Raw genomic sequence first — 17,241 nt, 5'->3', positions numbered from 1 at the left:
ACCAGTCTTAAAGTCTATTAGCCTTTGCCCTGATAACTTTTGGATTCTATCAACATGTACTCTAAACAACAGATACTAGATATGCCTGGGTACATGTCGCTCTGACACTCCAGACTTTAGTCTCCTCTTCTAGCGCAGAAGTCATAGCCCCCAGTTCTCCCTGGTAACACGTCATTGCCAGTTTGCGCGCACCACTAGGTTAGAGGTCCCAGCTGCTCAGGTAGCCCCCTCCATGTTTCCGCCCCTTTTATGACATATTCTGTTACGTTTACATCACATGTCTATGTATACGCCCTGTACACGCCTTCTTGTTGCATCAGTTTTGCCCTTATCTTTCGCGACTGCTACAAACCCCGCCTACTGCTACGCCTACTGTATTGAATGTAATGCAATTATTTTGATATATATATTGTGCACGGATATTAAAGTTTGCTAGCCAATTCCCAGATCCTGCCCGACAGCTGTCGGGGCCATCCATCATATTCCTGTACAGGCTGTCCTGTTCCTGTCCTTTATGTTTGATTAAAGCCTGTCAACTTCAGCTACCTCGAATCTTGATCTTATTTATTGAGCTACCTGTTTATTGATTATAGTCAAAAATAGATCCGGTAATAAATTATTTATTTACCACATAATGGCGCCCGAATAGGGACTTGCCCTTTCCCCACGCGCCGGAGAAGCCACGCAGGCCCCCTGATCCTCTGCAGCCGTGACGGAACCATACCGTGCACGTGCAGATATTTCTGCTTCAAGTATCCCTCAGGCCCACGGAGGAGACGGAGGTTGCGGTCCAGCGTCCAGACGAGGCGGTGGAGGAACGCGGCGAGTCCCGACCAGAGCCCAAGCCGAGAGTCCAAGGTCCGAGGTATCCGGAGGCCCACCTGTAACTGAAGTCCGAAGTTCGTCCATCCGTCGTCGTAGCAGTCCAGTCCAGTCCGAGGCCTTCCGTTCTTGCTGCCCGGTGAGTACCGTTGCTGGGGTAGTATCTAGACAGGGTCAAAGTAATTTGTCTCTGGTCCGTGGGTTTGGGTACACAGATCCAACACGAAGTGTCCACCTAGGTGGATGCGGGTCCTGACGTGTCTCTTTATGGGACCGGTAAGTTTCGTGCTGTTTTAGCAGTGCATCCAGTCATTCTAGTAAAGTTTCTGTTCTAGTAAGTTCTGTTCTCGAGAAATTCATGTGTTCTGTTTTCAGTATTTCAGGTAATATTCTGTCCAAACTGTTATTTTAAATGTTATTTCATGTGTTTTCAATGTCGTGGTATGAGTGATTTGTTTTTCTTAAAGTTATTATTGTGTTTATCGTGTATTGTATTGTGTCCAGATTCCAGTCTTAGTTATGCCTCTGTTCACGAAGTTACGCCAGTTAAGAACTAGAAAAGGTCTGCTCGAAGAAGCAGTTCCTGTCCCGCCTAGGGACAGTCCAGGTCATTTTATGTATCATAAGCATGGCATAAGTGCCATATTATATCTAGACTTATGGGTGGAGTACACCAAAGAATTAGAAGAAAAGTATAGATGGCCCGTATCAGGTACGTGGGATGCCGAGTGCATCATGCGAGTAGAAGAAGTATTATGGAAAAAGAAAGCCAGACAGTCCCAGAAAGATGCCATCGAGTTATGGCGCAAAGAATCTCATAAAAGAACCGAAAAAGAAATCAGAAAGACAGAATTAAGTAGGGAATCCTCAGAAAGAGCCCAAGAAAGGGAATTAATCGAAATAGGTGAACGAGTTAAAGCCGAACAGTCAGACAGACAGAGAAATGCCCTCATTAAGGGTATGTATCCTCTTCTTGCCGAGGGTTTGCCAAAAGCAACCCCAGAAGCACCATGTAATTTTCCGCCGCCATTAGTTCCGATTAAGCTACGTCACAAACCGACCGCAGCTGATATTTTTCTCTCGTCCTATTTGGACGATACAGTCCCAGAATATGCAAATCCTGTTCCGCCAGCTCCCATAAATAATGTAATTCCTGTTCCTCCAGCCACCGGGGCACCTGTTACAGCACCTGTTACGGTACCCCCGGACCAGCCCATAGTACAAGTTCCCGCTACATCAGTCACTCTGCCAGCACGTACAATACCCGTCGACGATTCTAGTTTAGGGGCCTCGGGGGGAAGTCCTCCTGGAACCCCGCCTCAACACAGACGTGTGACATTACTCGAGCTACATGCCCGAGCGTTACAGCGGTCGCCCAAAAATCAGTCAGTTACAGATATCAAACGAGCTCTTACAGAATGCCGTTATGATCCAGTCCCAGGCGATGATGGTATGGTCATATATTCATTGCGTGTAAGACGGGTGACCGAATATTTGGACACCCTACCGAATATGAAAGAATATCTAGACAGAATGTATCGTTTCATCCGTACAGGGGATGATCCAGAAAGTATTGGTGAAGTCATGGAAAGCTGAGATTCAGCTCATGCTATTAAAGTTTCTAATCAATTGTTTAATAAGGGAACAAGATTATCCGACTAAGGATCCGATCGAAATGAGAGTTCTGACAAAGTGGAGTGATCATATAGCCGAGGGTAGACACAAGACACTCAGTAGTATAGAGAGTATGTACAAGAAAATTCGTAAGGAAATAATAAGGTTGCACGAGCAACGTAAAGCAGCACAAGTGTCCGAGAAAGAAGACGACTCTCCTACTGAAGAGGTAGAAGACGAGAATACCGCCAGAATAGCGTATGTAGGTAAATCTAGACTTCCCGACCGACATTCACGTCCAGAACACAAGAAAGTTTTTCATCTTCCAGCACCAGAACAAGGTTCTCTAGAGCAAGTATTTCAAGCTACCGATCACATTCTGAAATCACGAATCGGTTATAGTGAACTTAGTACCATGCATGAACAAGAATTAGCCCGATCAGCAGTCCGATGGATTACTGATTCTACCACTTTTCCAGACGAAATAGTGGCACAAATGTTTCTGAAACTGCCCCCAGCCGAGCAGCGACTGGTGGGTATGTATATGATCCAGTACCTCATTACACTGTATGAGGGTCAACATTCTGATCCAGGTCCGTTACATGATGTTCTGAACGAGTTACTCCAGTATAGATGGAAAGGTTTAGGTACCGATTTAATTAGTGTCATTCTAGAACAGCGCCACAAATATAGAACGTTCCTGAATCCGCATTTTGTTCATGTCTCACCTCCAGAAAGTAAACCGTTTTACATAGATAGACAGCACCCGTTACGAGAAGTACACCCAGTTAGGACAGCGGGTGGTGAAATGCAACGAGTATTTGTTTACACCCCTATTACAAAGATGGAACTCTTAGAGATGAAGAAATTAATTCCCTGTCACGACAAAGATCCAGCAGGGTTCCATCGAGAATTAAAAGACATGCTCAGAATGGGAGAATACACGTATCCAGATATTATTAAAATGCTAAAGGTCCTGTTGCCCGCAGGGGTATATGAAAAACTCAAGGAAAAAGAATGGGAGGTGGGAGAGAAAAAGATTGATTGGACAGCTCTAGAAGCTGAAGATAAAATACGAGTACCAGGTACCGGTCTTGGGGACAAATGTAAAGAATTGCCCGAGTTATTGATACAAGTTTTGCCAAGGTTACTAGCCACGAAAAAGGAAGATTGGGATGCAATCTCAGCATGCAAACAGAAACAGGATGAAGACACTAGTGATTTTTATTCTAGATTTGAGAAATGTTTTATTATTAACAGTGGTTTGAAGACAAGTAGCGAGTCGTACCCTCATCTTTTTGTTACCAAACTAGTCGAGAATTCAAGTCCACAAGTTAAAAATCGAGTATTGAAAGTCGAAAGTACCTGGCAAGCTAATACCCCGTCACAAATGCTCCAGATGCTCCAGTATCACCAGAACAGAATCAGGGAAGAGCAAGAACATGAAAGGAGACGTATGAAAGATACGAAAATGAAAGTATTAGTTGCACAATCTGTTCCACAAGACAGTCAGAAGAGGGGTCCGAATCAAGCCAGTCATCCTGCAACTCCCGTTAAAGGGACATGCAATTATTGTAAACAGCCAGGTCATTTTATAAACGAGTGTGCAGTCCTGAAACACAACATAGCTACTGGTAAGACTAAAGAAAGACCACGTCCGCCTAGACAAGAACAAGTTTCACAGACTTCACAGTCACCACAGAATGCACAACAGACAGTTCCAGCACCGCAGCCTATCGCTGCAACACAGCATGTTACACAGATGTACCAGTATGCTCAGTCAGAGTATCCAGAGTATCAACAGTATTCATGAAACAGCCTAGAGAGGGAGGTAGGCTTGCCTCTCATCGAGATACCTGTAGATCAAGAGGGTCCCTATGTGCACAGTCAAGTATTAGGGAAAGACAGAAAGTTTCTGATTGATACAGGGGCAATAGGACTACTATCAGTCATGACGAGGTTCCAGGGGCTCCGCTCTCAGGCTCTAAAAATGTTTCCCTTGGATTTTCAGGAAAGCCAATTGTTAACGAGATTTCAAAACCAGTTTCCCTAGAAGTTGGTCCATTGTCCCGAACTACTGATTTGTTACTTACGAAGTCGTGTCCAGAAAATTTGTTAGGCATTAAAACATTGAAAGAATTAGGTGCAGTTATTTGCTGTTCTCCAGAAGGAGTCCGATTGTTTTTGCGTGACTTCAAAGGTCACTATGTATTACGTGATTTTGATCCAAGGTTACTAAATGTTCCGCAGCATCTATGGGCGCAAGGTCCAACTGATGTAGGTTTTATGCACATCACACCCCATCGTGTGACTCTCAAGCAAGGTATAGTCCTGCCACGAATCAGACAGTACAGATTGCCACCTGAGGCTGTAGCAGCCTTATCCAAAATTATTGACGAGCTTATTGCTCAAGGAGTGGTTGTAGAAACTGACTCCAATGTATGTAATTCTCCTATCATTCCAGTCATGAAACGTACTGATCCAAATGCACCTCCAGTATATCGATTAGTGATTGACCTTCGAGAGCTTAACAAATGTATCATACCCCAGTACCCAGTGGTCCCAGATATTTCTTCCCTATTAACAGCCATTGATTCTGAAGCTACATTTTTCACTGTTATAGACCTCAAGAATGCATTTTTCAGTGTCCCCATTCATCCAGAGAGCCAGTACCTTTTTGGTTTTTGTTTAAATGGAAGGAGCTATAAATTCACACGAGCTCCCCAAGGTTTCACAGAAAGTCCTAGTATTTACAGTCAAGCACTTAAGAGACAACTAGACAATATTCACATGCCAACTGACACTGCCCTGCTCCAGTATGTCGATGATCTACTGATCACAGCCCGTTCTGAACGTGACTGCGAGCGTGCGTCACTTACGGTTCTGTATTTCCTGGCCGAGCAGGGGCACAAGGTGTCCCCTTCGAAGCTCCAGTTCTGTGTCCAGCAAGTGATCTACTTAGGCCACTTGCTGTCCAAGTGGGGTAGGCAGTTGACACCAGATCGTATCCAGTTAATAGCGAGTCTTCCACAGCCCAAGACACAAAAGGAGGTACGAGCTTTTATCGGCCTCACTTCCTATTGCAGACAATGGATTCCTCAGTATGCATTTCTAGCCAAGCCACTGATACAGTTAACGACACAGGAGGCAGCCGTATCGACTGTCCTCCCTTGGACATCTGAACATACACTTAGTTTTAATGAATTAAAGAAAGCCTTATGCCAAGCACCTGTTCTAGCTACACCGAACTACAGTAAGCCTTTTACACTTTTTGTCACAGAACGTGATGGTACTGCATTATCTGTTCTCACACAAGATCAAGCAGGACAATACAAGCCCTGTGCTTATTTTTCTAGCACATTAGATCCAGTAGCCCAGGCTCTGCCTGCGTGCCTCAAGTCAGTTGCGGCCACAGCTCTAGCTATCAGACAAAGTGATTCCATAGTATTAGGACATTCCCTGACAGTACAAGTCCCACACTCCGTGGAAGTTCTTTTAAACCGAACACAGACTCAGCACTTGACAATTGCACGTTTAACAGGTTATGAACTGACACTGTTCCAGCCACACGTAGAAATCAGACGCTGCAACGTTCTAAATCCTGCTACACTGTTACCGTCAGTTACTTCAAATCCTACCACACATGACTGTGTGGAAGTTGTTAACACTATGACTGAGCCAAGACAAGACCTGACAGACATTGCATTACCTAATCCCGACCTGACACTTTATGTGGATGGTTCATGTATGAGAACAAGTACAGGAGAACTAGTAGCCGCGTATGCAGTGACTACTGAAACTGAAGTTATAGAAACACATCGTATTGACACCCTGTCTGCTCAAGCAGCAGAGCTAGTCGCTCTGACCCAAGCCTGCATACGTGCCAAGAACCTGAAAGTAAACATATATACAGATTCACGTTATGCATTCGGAGTCGTACACGACTTTGGAGTGCTCTGGCAGGAGAGAGGTTTCATGACTTCTCATGGAACCAAGATTCAGCATGGTCTCCTCATTCAAGCTCTGTTAGATGCAATACATTTACCGACAGCTATCGCTATCATGAAGTGCAAAGCACATACGAAAGTTACTGACATTATTTCCCAAGGTAACGATCTAGCAGATCGAACAGCCAAGCTTACAGCTCAGACTCCAGACATTCCAGTTAACACGACACAGACACTCACTTCAGATCCGACTACTTGTATGACAGTTAAGGACCCTACACAAGATGTCATAGACATACAGTTACATGCTACTCCTGAAGAAATCAAGAAATGGTCCGAACAAGGAGGGGTCCAGACAGATCAAGGATGGTTGACGAAGGGAAAAGCCACATGGTTTCTCCCCGACTCTATGGTTCAAGTCATTATTAATACCGCACATAGTCCAGCACATCTAGGAGAAAAAGCCATGTTAGACAGTATTCAGAACCTTTGGTTCAACAAGCACTTACGAGCTGCAGCCAAGCAGAAAGTCCGTACCTGTATGATATGTTGTCAATTCAATCCAGGTAAAAGTGTCCCGGTGGAACAAGGTGGATTCCAACCCCCTGACCACCCTTTTGAAGTCCTCCAGATGGATTACATTCAGATGGAGCGATGTCGAGGTTTCAAGTATGTCCTCGTAGTTGTATGCGCTTTGTCCAGGTGGACAGAAGCATATCCAGTTCCAGATTATACAGCAGCGACCACTGCCAGGCAGTTGGTTCGTGAATTCTTTCCCCGTTATGGACTCCCTAGGGTCGTGTATTCTGATAACGGCCAGCCATTCTCATCCGAGTTAATGAAACATGTTTCCCTCTTGTTAGGGTACCAGTGGAAGTTCCATTGTGTGCGCCATCCTGAAGCAGCCGGTCTCGTAGAGAGACATAATCAGACCCTGAAAATCCGTATTGCCAAGACATGTAAAGAGAAAGGTGTAGACTGGCTAGTTGCCCTGCCAGTTGCTTTATTCTTCATGAGGATGGTTGCACATTCCAGATCCGGTCTGTCCCCTTATGAGGTCGTATTCGGCCGCCCCCCAAACATGTGGGGTACACCTAGACCCCGCAGTATTACAGATGTTTCCAGTAATATGTTGACAGATTACCTAGCTTCCTTGATGTCTGCCCTACACTCTTGTCGTTCCCAGGTTGCCGCTGCATTTCCAGACAATACCGAAGTGAAACCGCATGAGGTCATTCCAGGCGACCTCGTCCTTGTAAGGAACTTTGATCGTTCAAGTCCGCTGGAGCCTCGTTGGAAAGAGCCGCGACTCTTCCTCCTGACCACCCGCACGGCCGTGAAGTTGGAAGGCCGCAAGGGGTGGGTCCATCTGAGCCATATAAAGAAGTTCCATGGAGTTCGAGAAAAAACATTTTTAAAGAACTTTTCCAATTCTAAAGACTGCCTGAAACCAGACCCTAATCTGAATCCTGAACTGAAAGTTACTCTGTTAGAGAAAACTCCGCAACAGGAGTATAAGTTAAAGCTCCGGTCTAGTAAAATAAGTCAGCCAGTTTAATTGTCTAAGTCCCTCTCGGGTGAAACGGTTAGACAGGTATCTGACATGTATGAGATAGACCCCCATAGTGAGAGAGTTAGTCAAAACTCTATAAGATGTATTGTTTTTCTAAGTTTCTTATTGTTTCTAAGTTTGATGGTTACCTGCACAAGTTATGCATTACATTTATGTTTTCCAAGTTCACATGTAAATAAGTTTTCTAATACTACAGTAGAGCACACATTTAGTGATCTGCCTCCTCACGAGTTATCCTATCGTCTTGCTATGCGTAATAATACATTTATAAGAATGTTACACTATTCACACCAGACCAGCAATGCTACTAATTGTTGGGTGTGTGGTCGACTCCCCCCTTTCCAGACACCGAAGGGAGTTCTGCCACTCTTTCCTTATCCGTTTTCACATTATGGTTCGTGTGGAGCATGGTCCACGTTAACGTCATCCTCCAATGATATGTCCCTTCTGAATAGAACATGTTTCCCAGACAAGCAAGGTCTCTCCCATAGAACAGGGTTAGATCTGGAAAATGAAGTATATGATTTAGGTAATTATTCTTCGAATTTTATGGTCCTGAATGTTCAGTCTGATACTACTCCAGACTTGCCTGCTATTTCAGTACTACCAGTCAAAGGCGAATTATGTGTCAGAAAGAATGGTTCCACACATGTAGGACATAGTGATTGTACTACTATTGTCGAGTATAGTGACAGTGGGAAATCTATTTTCAAAGCTTCACGTCATTCTTATTTTGTTTGTGGTCAGACCGCATATGTTCGTCTACCCCTCGATTGGGATGGAACCTGTTACATTGCCTTCCTACTGCCACCAGTTTTCCTAGCCCCATCTGATTATCACAGAAACACACATCTAGTACACGTCAGGCATAGAAGGGAGATCGAGTCCCCAATTGTCGATCAAACTGAAACTACTCTAGAACAGTATCAAGACTTTAATAAAGGTTTCTTCTTCTTTATAGGACCTGTCCAGAATAGTAAGCTAATACGTAGACTAACCAGAACCCTTGAAGCAGTAGTGAATGAGACTACTTCTGCTCTAGGTAACTTAACCGAAGAGCAATCTGCTATGAGATTTGTCGTGCTCCAAAATCGTCTCGTTCTTGACGTCATACTGGCCGATAGAGGAGGAGCATGTAGAGTCATCGGATCTAGTTGTTGCATTTTCATTCCAAATAACACGCCGTCTGTTTATTCAGCTATAACCAGACTTCACAAAATTGCCCATCAGTTACACCAGAATCCAGGCACCTGGACATGGTCCGGTTGGCTCTGGAGTATCATATCTGCCTGGGGATGGAAAGTATTGTCATTTCTAGGTATTGCAGTAATGATCATATTCAGTTGCTGCCTCTGTATACAATGTGGCCCTGCGATTTGCGGCATTTGTGCTACCTCTTGTATTCCTAGTCCTAAGTCCCGTTCCAAGACAATTCGAGACGAACAGATGATGCTATATGAAATGATAGATGGTATCATGAATATAGATGTTTCCTGAGGGAAACGTAGGGCACAAGGAGGGAATGTGGAAAAGTAAATTTTGCCATGTTGTATGTGCCTAGGTGTTCCCCATCTTATGTTATATGTGTATGATCGATATGCATGTATTCCCTTCTGATCGATTAAAGACGCAATTACAGTTGTGTCCATCTCTAGTATGCCAGTTTCCAGTCTTCGTGAAAGCAACGAATATTAGGCCCATGTAAACCTACGTTGCCACATTTTACAGTGTGCACGTTAATTCATTGAATTGTCCCCGTTTCTAGGCCTCAAAAGGGCCCGGACTCAGATTCAGCTCCTGTTTCCTGAACCCTCTCCGAGGAGCGATACAGCCCCCACCTGTATCCCTGACCCTTAGCTTACTTTCATGCCTCGCAGTGCCCGGCCCGGCCTGGCTCTGCCTCCCAGTCTGCCAAGAATATGTTATGTTTCTAGTTATCAGTTCAGCCCTCCTTCTCTGCATTCCTAAGCTACTGAATCGCATCAATAGTCTCCGGCATGGTCTAGCCTTTATGTCTCCATGTAAGAGAAATACTGTATTAATATTCATAGAATATTCCTCACACACGCACTACATATAGAATTATGCATGCACCAGTCTTAAAGTCTATTAGCCTTTGCCCTGATAACTTTTGGATTCTATCAACATGTACTCTAAACAACAGATACTAGATATGCCTGGGTACATGTCGCTCTGACACTCCAGACTTTAGTCTCCTCTTCTAGCACAGAAGTCATAGCCCCCAGTTCTCCCTGGTAACACGTCATTGCCAGTTTGCGCGCACCACTAGGTTAGAGGTCCCAGCTGCTCAGGTAGCCCCCTCCATGTTTCCGCCCCTTTTATGACATATTCTGTTACGTTTACATCACATGTCTATGTATACGCCCTGTACACGCCTTCTTGTTGCATCAGTTTTGCCCTTATCTTTCGCGACTGCTACAAACCCCGCCTACTGCTACGCCTACTGTATTGAATGTAATGCAATTATTTTGATATATATATTGTGCACGGATATTAAAGTTTGCTAGCCAATTCCCAGATCCTGCCCGACAGCTGTCGGGCCCTTCCATCCTATTCCTGTACAGGCTGTCCTGTTCCTGTCCTTTATGTTTGATTAAAGCCTGTCAACTTCAGCTACCTCGAATCTTGACTCTTATTTATTGAGCTACCTGTTTATTGATTATAGTCAAAAATAGATCCGGTAATAAATTATTTATTTACCACACCTGGGCATGCCTAAGCAACTTCTACACAGGCTCCAAGTTGTTCAAAATTTGGCCCCAAGGCTTGTGCTCAGACTTCCCAGAAAAATCTCCCCCTCTCTGGGGGGGTCAGAGAATTGCATTGGTTGCCCACTGTTAAGAGGGTTCTGGTTTTTCGGTCCTTCCATGCTACTAGCCATAAATATTTATCTGATCGCTTCTGTCATTATAGGATGCAGAGGACCCTTAGATCTTCAAACTCTAATTTGGTAAAGCCCCCTACTCTCAGGCTTAAATCTATAGGAGGCTAATCTTTTGCTGCTCTGGGATCCAAGGCTTAGGACCAACTTACTGGTTCTTTTCGACTCATGGTCTATAAAGTCACCTTTAAGAAGAGCCTGAAAACTTGGTTATTCTTGGTCCCGGATGAACTGTATCATCGCCTAATTAAATTGCTTAGGGGCATTCTTTCTTTCTGTCCTCATCTTTTGTCTAATTTTAGGTATTTTCTGATTGATTTATTTTGCGACGGTTGAATGGACGAATGGTGTTTGAGTTATTGCCAGGATGGTCTGTTTGAGTGACCATGCGTTTTACAAGTACTGTTTTCATTCACTCATTCATAGTTTTAAGGGACCTATTCCTGGAAATAATATTTTACAATTTTGTTTGTAAATTGGGCCCAAGACAACAGAAAAATATTTAAGTTGAAAACAACATAAGACAATACCTTTCAATTTTAGTCTATATTTTTAAAAATAGTTGTCAAGACGTAAATAATAAATGTAAAAAGTAATTAGCAGAAAATCATATACTGAAATTCAGTGAACATTTCCGTTAAATAAATCACAAAACTCCTCAGGAAATGTGTTGGAACAATTGTGAATTCGAGTCAAAATGTAAGTCTTCATAAAATGTTAAAAAACAAAAGTCCCAGAATATATATATATATATTTAGAGGACAAACCTTTTTAACATCAGCTTTATCATCCATTACTGACATTGGTTGTAACATTTTTTTCTGTGTCTAATATCTAAGAAAGCCTTTGGGATTTCTTTTCCTATATCATTAATAATAGTATTGACTCTGCCTTTTGTCATTTAACTAACTTGAAATGTCACCTATTACAATTAGCTTTTCTAGAGGTTGTTGTAAAGTAACATGAAGTTGGTGGCCCTTGGAAGTAGGTTGAGTGCTTTCATACTCATTCTTTATATTTTGACAGTTACCTTTTATTTTATTTATTTATATATTTATTTTGAAGTCTTAAATAGTACTGTGTGTCACCATAAGATACCATTGAGAAACTACCAATCTGCAGATAGAATACTCCAGGACATCCCGTTTTCTAAATATTAATTAGAAGCTGAACTAGGCAAAGTAAGAATTGACTTATCACTACTGCGCCAAGACCTGAGACAAGCTTGAGAAAGAATTACAGCAACCAAAACATAAATCTCAGAGAGGGGAAATTCCTTAAGGACATGTGACGAGAAGTAAATAGGCTGACAGAAGTCACTCTTACCCTAGAACTACAGGTGGAAGATGCTGAGGGGCATTCACGCCAAAACTACCTGCACTTTCTAGGATTCCTGGGGGTCGCAGACGTGGGAGATCTTCTACTGGTTCCCAGAACACTGGCTTCAGGACTGGGTCTCCCACAGGCAATTCTCATCATTGAATGCACTCATCGCACACTCGAAGGCCATTTACTACAGTCCCACCTTGCAAAATAATTGAATCCTGATGACATACTGATGGCTGCCCGACTGAAAGGATCACTCATGCGCTCTTGTTTGACTTACAAAGGATATTCATATTTCCAGGTTATTTTGAGGCAGTTCAAACACTCTGTAAATAAATTGAAGACATTAAACAGAAAGTATGCCCAATTAACATTCGCTATGTGCTGATCTATCTGACTGAGCTAAATGTAATTTTTCAGAAATATACCTTCCTCTTTGAATCACCACAGGAGGTCTGTGAGTGGGCCGAGGACAGACCTGGGTTACATCTTGGTGAATCCATCCCTGAAGAAGGGCCGCACCAAGGAAGGGGCCCACAGGCGGAGGGAGACAGCTACACCTGACTCGATTAGGTAAAAACTGAACACGCCATCAAGAGATAGGTAGCCCAGGACTATTGGAGTCAAGGCTGATGCTCCTTCTAAAGGCGAAAGTTTGCAGAGATAAGCAAAACATCCACGCACTACTTGCAGTATAAGCCGAGAGAGTCCACTGTCAGAAGAGGATGAATCCACCTGAAAGGACCATGAAAATTCCACACAGACACTCACAGTCTCTGTGATGGGGACATACTGTCGAAGTCCTACAGGTAATGGGTCCCATACTGCTTGCTGAGTATCATTGTCACCTAGCGTCCAGGTTTTGACGGACCCACGCACTCCCTAATGAACTACATCACCCTCAGGTTTTTCCACCACTTTGTTGATCTGATCTTCTAGTCATCAAATGCAATTGCTGTTAAGTTTTTTCGATTTTCCAGGGAAATGATGAGGGGAAAGGAGAAAGATGCAGGAATCCCCTGCACCATTCTTCCTTTTACAAGGCATATTAGCCGATTACCTATGACAGATGCTACAGGTTATGGAGCATGGAGAGGGATGGTTGGAATTGTTTTCATGTTATTTGGATATATTGTTTGGGCTTTTGCCTTTGGAACTGGTTTCCCAGTCCATGCTCTCCTATACCATACTACATCATGGCAGCGACACCCAGCATGCTCTCCCCACCAGCCCTAATGCAATGCTTTCATGGAATGCTTACAGCCTCGTGGACATAGTTAAGAGAAACAATTATAGGGCACACACACTTAAAAGGCGATTTCTATTAATGACTAAATAGGTATTGTTTCTTCATGCTTTCCCGAGCACAATTTGATCAGGGGTCCAGTGGAATTCCGATATAAGTACACAAAAACATCCCATTGACTGTAACGCATACCTGGAAGGATGAGGGAGGTCGATATACCATTGTGAGAGGCACTCTCTATTCCAAGCTGCTCACATTATGCTGCGTCTATGCACTACCTCCACTCTCAAAGAATTTCCTATCGCAACTTGACTCCATCCTTCTAGAGATGCCTACTAGCATAACTGTGGTGGGGAAGAGATTTTACGGCCCTGGGTGATTACACAAAAGATAGAGCAGTATAACCCCTTGCGATCTTGCCATGGATTTTGCCACTGGACGATTTCTTGAGTAGCATGGATCTATGTGATATATGGCATCACTAACATCTTGGGGAAGTGGGATACACCTTCTTTCTGGGACTCATAGATCCTTCACCCACACTGATTACTTCTTGAAACTCGCAACAGACATGTCCCTAATCAAAGAGATTCATCTACATACCGGGGTCTTGTCGGACCATGCACCGATTTAATTACTGTTTTACGGCAAACCACTGGTGAGTGATGACCGATGGCGCCTGAACTCATGGTGACAGAGATCAGAGACTCCCTACTGGACACCACACTTAATATGTTGACATTATTAGAGCGTCTGCAGAATTGCCCACAAAACTTTGGGAACCATATAACGTAGTCATATACAGACAGGAGATTAGCATGGCAACTCAACAAAAACAAAAATATACACAGCAGCTACTTAGCCTAGAACAAGGGGTACACACCACTGAATGTGATTACTAGACCCATGCCACAGATTCTAAATTTCATAAATTGACACATGCACAACTGATGTATAAACAGGTCCAAATGGACTCAGCCCCTAAGGTGTGGCTCACAACAGAGAACAGGCTCTAGGATCAGAAAGCGTACACACTGGATATCAAAAAGGGAAGAGAAAGTTAAACATATAACACAGGTTGTGGGGCGAGATGGGGCTACCTACACTTAATCCATTGGATACCGCTAACTCCCAGTACTTCCCTAAATCTTTCCTCTGATTCACCCACCCTATACACTTCAGGCATATCTAGTCAATGTCTTCATGCGAACACTGTTGGAGACTGAAAGAAAGCAATTAGATGACTATCACAGTTGCTAAAATTCTAGAGGTGATTCAGCAGCTAACTCCTGGGAAACCACCAGGCTGAAATGGATTTCCATGTAGGGGACCTTGCCAGCCCACTGGCAGAACCATTGCTAGAGCTGTTTGAAGACACAAGCAGTTGCAGGACCTTTCCCCTGGAACTAGGCGAGGCGCACATAGTAACTATACTGAACCCCAATCAGCACCCAGAGCAATGTGAATCATACAGAGCAATCTCTCGAATTAATTCTGAGCTCAAAATTCTAGCTAAAATAGTAGTGATACTTATTTCCCTAGTTGTCACTAAACTAATGCACTCTGACTAGAGTGGCTTTATGCCCCTCTGAGCCACCAGATATAACATAAGGTAGGCTTTCAAAGTAATAATCCTAAGGCATATATTGAATTAATTCTTTCCCTGTATTAGTCATAGATTTTGAGAAGGTGTTTGATAGTGTCTCCTGTGACAATCTCTTCACAATCCTAAGCCACAAATATTTTGGACCACATTTCCAGCTTGCCCACATTGCCTTTACAGTGAGCTTTAAGCCTAAATACAGACAAGAGGAGTGCTGTCCTAGGCCTTCCCCCTCGAAAGAGGGGAGAGACAAGGATGTCCAATGTCTTACTTATATACCATAATAACTGATTGTACTCTGGCTCAGTGGTGATAAAGGACACTAGAGGCATTTGGTAACTTTTCTGGGCTAAAACCAAATTGTTTTAAAAACAGAATGTACCCTATATGCCCGCCAACCAAATACTCCAGTGGGTTGAGACTACTAGAATTTGAGTTAATACTCACAGTATACGATGCCTAGGTGTCTAGCTCACACATGCAGAAGGAGTAGCACACACCTATGATAGAGGGGGTATGCTGAGACTCCCAACACTGGATATCCTTCCTCTATGCTTGGTAGAGGGCAATGCTGAATATTATAACACTCCCTAGGATCCTATATATAGTGCAGAATGTCGCTCTACCATGTCGGTTGCTACACACATTGACATCTGCCTTGCACGCCTTCCGGTGGAAAGGCAGCCATCCTCCGGTTTCACTGGCCAGAAATTGTAAATTCACTTAAGATGGGGGCCTGGCCACGATGGACATCACTTCCTATTATACAGTGGCCCATTTAATTATTATAATAGAATGGATTTCCTCCTCACATTTGGGACCGGCTAAGAACCAAGTGTACGACGTGGAGCTGAAGGCTATGGGTCATAATTCTCCAGGGCTCTTTGTGGTCCAGAACCACTCTGGCTGAAGTGGTCCTCCTAAAGGGATTTAAAGGATGAGACCAACTCAGGATCTTGGTGCCTGAAGATGTGGTTAACTCATTTTGAAAAATTTCTCAGACATGAAGGAGGATTTTGGCATGCTCTGCACAAAAGTTTGCACGTATCACCAATTCTGGCATGCCATAATCCTGTATTGCTGAGGCTGGATGATTTATATGGGTATAACCCCCTGGAGGAAAAACTGACCATGGTCTACCTCCTGTTTATATAGAACTCTAGTATTTCACCCTTCAAACACATTCCCACAACTCAGAGTGGCTTGCAAAAAGGTTATTTGCAACCTAGATGACAAAGCATAGACCATTGCAGTCATGGCCCCAAGGGAGGCTGCCATCTCAAACAGATTTAGTCTGATACAGTTCAAACATCCACACAGGATATACCTAACCCCTGAATGACTCAGGTGCTTCCAGTGAGGCCCAGGACCGGTATGCCTAAGATATCTGGTGGAGATAGGAGACTTCCTCCACACAATCTGGACCTGTCCCAAGTTTGGACCCTTCTGGGAAGCGGCCCTTGGACCTTACCCCAAATATTAGGATTACTGAACATATTTGAAGATGAGGGCTTTATAAGAGTGATATACAACTGGGGCTAACATTAGCTAAGCAGATATAGCACAGAACTGGAGTCCAGAAACTCATCCCAGAATGGTCAAATGGAGGTGAGATTTGGATAAACGCTGCATAACAGAAAGACCAATGAATGAGGCCAGAGGCTGCCCTCATAAACACCGGAGGATATGGGGAGGCTGGGTAGAGTACCACGACTTGGAGGGTATGGATGATTAGATATATTATCCCAGTGGTTCTTAACCTTTTTAATTCTGTGGACTCCCACTGAATCATAACGTGAATCCTGGGACCCCTGCTGAATCATTATTGGAAGCTCTGGACCCCCAGCCTAAGTAATTTCTATGATTTGAACTACAAACTATACACAAAAATACAAAAACAAGTTACAAAAAGAAATGCTCAAATATTTAAATATTTTGTTTGATTCACAATCAAATATAGAAAAGGTTTTCATATATTCAATTTTGCTTCTTAATTTTGAATGCTTTATTCATATTAATGTATTAATTTAAATATTATTACAAATTTTAAGACGCTTCCCTCTCCTTGAGTAGGCCTCGCGGAACCCCCGGGGTGCAAGGACCACCACTGCCTCATAGGATATGTATATCTTTCAATTAATATATGAGATAAAGCATGCTGTTATATATTCTATTTCATACAGTGGGGACTGGATGGTTGAACCCCGA

The 17,241-nt window shown here is 43.4% G+C and overlaps 1 protein-coding gene across 6 annotated transcripts in view; it reads right to left on the bottom strand.

Moving 5' to 3' along the window:
• Window positions 1–17,241, bottom strand: part of PDE5A (phosphodiesterase 5A) — an 869,998-nt gene that overhangs the window by 74,787 nt on the left and 777,970 nt on the right. The gene's annotated exons all lie outside the window — the stretch shown is intronic.

This window comes from Lissotriton helveticus, chromosome 2_1 (assembly GCF_964261635.1).
Source record: "Lissotriton helveticus chromosome 2_1, aLisHel1.1, whole genome shotgun sequence".
Classification (NCBI taxonomy): domain Eukaryota; kingdom Metazoa; phylum Chordata; class Amphibia; order Caudata; family Salamandridae; genus Lissotriton; species Lissotriton helveticus.
This window is presented reverse-complemented; position numbering and strand designations above follow the sequence as displayed.